At 36.1% G+C, this 5,608-nt stretch overlaps 1 long non-coding RNA gene across 1 annotated transcript in view; it reads left to right on the top strand.

The window, feature by feature from the left end:
• The first annotated feature begins 447 nt into the window (after positions 1 to 447).
• The window catches only part of LOC117283120, a 337,433-nt gene continuing 332,272 nt past the window's right edge, over positions 448 to 5,608 (top strand). The window contains exon 1 of the long non-coding RNA XR_004514134.1: positions 448 to 1,046. This is a non-coding gene — a long non-coding RNA (uncharacterized LOC117283120). The remainder of the gene's footprint in view (positions 1,047 to 5,608) is intronic.

Below are 5,608 nucleotides of genomic sequence, written 5' to 3'. Positions count from 1 at the left end.
CAGCTTGCCCCTCCAGCTTCACAGTCATAACATTGTGCTTTATGTGCTGCCTCTGATTTCACTTCAGCCGAAAGTTTCGAGCTTTCGTTGTCTTTCTGAGCATTACTTAAAACTCGCTATTGACAATATCGGCAGGAGGATTTTCTTTAAAGTTAAGTTACACTACATTTAAAATATATTATTTTACATAATCACTTTACATACAAACATACTTGAGTTTTAATCATTATACGGAAATTGTGGCAGTCTTTACCTTGTGTATGGGAAGCACATGCACAAATAACACTGCGTTTTACACAGGTCACTGTCAAAACGGCACCTCTGCTGTCAAATTACACAAGCCTAATTACCACGCGACGACTCCGCGCACACACACACACACACACATACACACGAACTAATAAAAATGGCTGCATGCATGTTACAGAGCGACCTTACCTCCCCGACTGCCAGACTGCCCACGCCTCCCTCCAGCAAAAGCACTGCTTCCCGCTGCACAGCTGACTCGAACGTTAGCGGGAGCTGGCTGACATTTTAGGTTTCCTCTCTGAGTTTCGTGAGGATAGTAACGGAAGGTGAGCAGCAACGTGATATCACCACAGTCTGGCAACGAAAAATGTACTCAAATGAAGAAGGGATATTTTTATTGTACTAATTAATTATTCACATATTAATTGCATGCTGGTTGCGCATGTCACACCTATAGAAAAGAATCATGGGTAAGCAATATGGCCGTGTGCGATTATACTTGGTGATCGATAGTTTAGACGTTCAGCCTTCGTTTACGTGTTTCTAAATGAACTGTGAATATTTAGTTTGCACTTTTAATTCATTGTAAGGGAACATTGTTTACTCTTGTTCACGATTTAAACGATTATAAAGAGCAGTGACAGTGGGATTAATATAGAACGTGTTGGATGTGCACATGGTGACAATGACCGGTTTGACAGTGAATGTTGCATATTACCATGACATTATGGTGCACAACTATGGGCATAATTATTTACAGTGCAGTACTTATTTATTTCTTTTAAACCTGAAGTGAAGTAAGTTTTTGTGTGTTTGAGTATATTTTAAGCATAAATAGACTTCGAAGAAATATGGTAATAACCTTGAACATTTTTACAAATATAGCGAATTTTATTTATGTATGGTAAACAATAACAGAATAGTCAGTTGTGTTGCAGGATAATTTGAAGTGTTACACTGTATTTGGCCACCAAGGAAGGAATAACCTAATTTTCTTCAGTCACTAGTGTTTTAGAAGATAGCTTATTCTATATTTATGAAATGCAGTATTAATTACCTATGATTAATACCAAATGTAATTGTTTAGGTTGTGGGAACTCATTTTTCTTCTTATTTAGATAACTTGTGGCTTACATTATCATGTTGGATGACATAATTGTTACTGAAACAAATTCAGTAATTTTTGACAGTGAGAAAGAATAAGTTTGCAGTGAGTTCAGAGTCTATTAATATAGTAATGTAATGATAGTATTTGATTAATTCACATTGGAGCAATAATCACAAGCAAAATCCATCTCTAGAAGTAACCCAAAATAGACACAGGGTAGGGGGATTGGAAAGGATTGAAAGACAGGAAGGAGAAAATTAAAATGAAACAAGAAAATGTGCAGTTTATGGCCACATTTCAAAATGATCTATGGGAGAGTTTCCAAGACCCTGCACCCAATGAAGAGTGTCCTTATTGTAATGAATGGATGAATAAATAAATGAATGGTTGGATGAATGTTGGAAAGAAGGTAATTGTGTTGTAGATGTACTGCTGGTGTTAGTAAGATTGGTAACAACAAATATGACCTATTTACTTGTAAGTAAGATGTAAAAAGTTTGTGAGGAAGGTATAGTAATAGAGGTGTTGACTTTCTGGATATTATCCATCATCCTTTTTTGATTTAAAACACTGTATCACAGATAGGAGTCTGTCTCTGTCCTCATGTAACAAGCCTGCTCAGTTGGGCCCAATCAGTAGAACCAGTCCCTATTTCTGGACTCCAGACTCTGGTGATTAGGCCCAACTGACTTGGCTTTCTACCTGAGGATGGAGGCAGAGTCCAGTCAGTGATACATTGTTTTAAATCAAAACAGGATGATGGATAATGTCCAAAGAGGTCAATAACTGTGTCATTTACTTCTGTTTGCTTTATTTGGAAGTGGAAATTTTTCAGCATGCTTAAGATTCTTCTAGGAATAAAACTTTAAGAGGTTCCAATGTAAGTTTCTCTCTGCTTTGACTTCTGTGCTGAGATAATTGAGCGCTGGAAGTGAGAGAGCTTTAACATTTCATTCTTGTTGTTACCACAGTTACTTCTATTACACCCATCACCACCATATCCAATGCTACTTTTCCAAGATTTTTCAGGGTAGAATATTATTTATCTGTGAACAGAAATATATCCTGTTGTATAAATTTTCAGTGAGTTTCTTTTTGTTTCTTTCTTTTTTTCGCTGTTTACAGAGCAGTGTTATTTTTGTTTGAAGTTGGGCCAGTGAGAGAGCAGTTTATTACCTCTTTCTTCTTTAAACTTAAGTATTTCATGCTACAAGCTCATCCAGTACTCAGAAATTTTGAAACTGACCTCATACTCATGAATTGTTACACGAAATGAGATAGATTTTATGAAGAACTTCTAGATGAAGCTGTATCCCACCAGATAGTACAAAATATTTTGAGACATGCTTTGTAGGCATAAAATTAATATTTTAGTGAATCACCAGCCAACCAACCAAGTAACAATCCAGTAAAATATTTGCACCTGAAAATTTATTAACATTAATGCAGAACACAGTGCTAGAACCAATACTGATTATTGCAAATAAGTCCAGTTTTCTTAAGATTCTTTTTACGGTTACTGTTCAGTAGTCCATTAAATAAAATCTCTTCTAACAGTGCTCTAGGTGTGTGTTGCTGTAACATGCCCTCACATATGTACTGTATGAAACTGACATGTTGACAATAAAAGGTGGGAAAAAAAGAGCTGAAGATATCCCCCATAACAGGCCATGGAGGCCCATAGGGTTGTGAGATGCCAAGGCTGTGACATTTTCTAGACAATTGGCGCATAGATGGCAGTGAGGTTGTCAGCCTTACATGCTACTGGTCCTTTACCCCCAGGAAGATTCCTGGTACTCATTTCTGTTAGAGGCTGAGTTGACCCCAAGGCCATAGTGCAGCTGGAAGGATTAGGTCACTTGAAAAATCCAGTGACCTCATGGGGAATTTAACTCGTGACCTTCCAGCTTGTAGAAGTGTGCCTCAACCAACTGTGTTGCTGCGTGCCTCAACATGTTGACAGTACATCACAGAAAACTATTGCTCACACACACACACACACACACACACACACACACACACATATATATATAAAACGAGTGAATCTTGGTAGTGTGAAGAGACTTGTGAGTAGGGTTTGTAAAGTGTGCAAACCCGCAACCTTGTCATAATGAATTGCAGTTACGATTTGTAGGTTGTTAAATAAACCAATTAACAATCTGAACGGCGTCTTCAGAGGCAAAACACGTTACATTTGGTGTCAGTACCTAACCTAACCTATATATGTGATATGTGTATATGAGATACTGTTTTATTAAATTTGGTCATCCCCCCCCCCACTTACTCCTCACCACATCACTGGACACGTGCGTATGAAGAAAAATGTTCTTAAGAAGGTCATTATCACAATATACAGAGCTGCTAATATTTTAAAGAAGGAGTAACACCAAAATTATGAAGTTAGAATTTTCTTATGTAATGTAAAACATATTGGGAATGAGGATTCGAATTGCACCCAAAACCCTACCACAACTCTTGCACATCACTTTGTCAGCCATGGTTACCATACATACTGGCAATAGTATGGAGTAAATTTCGTAATATCTTTGGGTGTACAGCATGAAATCAGGATGTTACATGCTCATTTATGCCAGTTTGAGTGCTCATAGCTTTTAAATATGATCTTTGCAGCAGTTATTTGTCAGTAAATGCATTCTGATATTATTTTTAAATTTGCAATGGATTCTGGTTGCAATAAGATGTTTGAATTTATGTAAGCATTAGAGGTAGAATTCTTGCAGACATATGGACAAATACATGAATTAATGAATTTCTTTTAAAATGGTTCAGAATCAAAATCCATCCATTATTCCACAAAATTTGTTTCCATTTGTAGTAATTTATCAATATGTTTAAGAATATTGTTGTGGATATTGTATAATTATTTGTATCATTAGAAAAATGATCATGTGACTTATATGTAACTTGGAAGATTCTAGTATACCAATTTACAAATCAAAACAAACTATCCAGTATTTTTGATGGAATACAATTACTTTATAAATGTATTAATAATATTATCCCTATAAAGCACAGTCGTTGCTATATGTACCACCTGCTTTGAGGAATACGGCCATGAGCAAGCTGCTTGCTTCTTGCAGTTAGCTCGTCTGGCTTACTCACTGACCCAGAAGATGCAGACAGTACATTCTTGTGAAATGTCATTGAACTTCCACCAGGCTACACGGCGTCACATCCCTGAAGATAGTACTCTGCACAGCCAGCACTAGGGGAATCACAAATCCATTTGCTGTAACATTAGGAAACTGCATTCTGCCCACACAGTGTATTTATGGGTTTCAAATGATTCTCAGAACAAACAGATCTGTTGCTTAAACAGCATTCACCAGTTAGTGTTTGTAACAGAGATACAGTTTGTTTCTTGTGAGGTAGGAACTAAATTTCTAAATGTTTTTTAAATGAATTTCAGGCTTGAAATTGTTTAGTTTTTCGTCATGGTGTTGATATTTATAATGGGGACATTGTGTTTTCTGTGTACGTATGGACTTTTTTTTTTAATGTCAGATGAATTTCAGATTTATAAGGTTTAATAAGGACAGTTTTGTTGAAGGTGATCACAAATTTACAGCTATCTGTTTCTTGTAAGATACACAGACATAACAAGATATCCAGGGATCTGTAGGAGGTGAAGATATGTGTACAGAGTCTCAGTGAAATACCAGTATGTCAGTTCACTTGGATTCTGTGTGGTGATTTTTATATAGAACACAACCATTTTTTATTTCTGTGAAGTGAGTAGAAATTATCAAGACATTTTAAAGTGTTGCTGACATTTCTGGAACAAATACAAGGGAGTTGAAGAAAGGAATAAACGTTTTTACCCCTAATATTATATTTCAGCATCCTGTTGCATTGAGGTATAATTTATAGCCCTGTTTTCCGTCTATATTGCAACAATATTAATTCACATTTAATTCACTATATGTTCATAAAATATTTAAAATGTCGTTAAATTATTAAAGTATATATACATTTTGTGTTTATGCTACATGTTTCAGCCACATAGGGCCATCTTCAGGCAACACAACTTTTAAAGGACTCTACTGCACTCTGCACTTGGTCAGATAGTATTCATCAGTGCAGTAGAGTCCTTTAAAAGTTGTGTTGCCTGAGGATGGCCCTATGTGGCTGAAACATGTAGCGTAAACACAAAATGTATATATATATATATATATTTTTTTTTTTTAACAATTTACAGGAGGTTGGAGAAAACTGCATAATGAGGAGCTT

This window comes from Cryptotermes secundus, unplaced genomic scaffold (genome assembly GCF_002891405.2).
Source record: "Cryptotermes secundus unplaced genomic scaffold, Csec_1.0 scaffold313, whole genome shotgun sequence".
Lineage (NCBI taxonomy): Eukaryota > Metazoa > Arthropoda > Insecta > Blattodea > Kalotermitidae > Cryptotermes > Cryptotermes secundus.
Note: the sequence above shows the minus strand (reverse complement) of the source record. Positions and strands in the feature narration are given on the sequence as shown.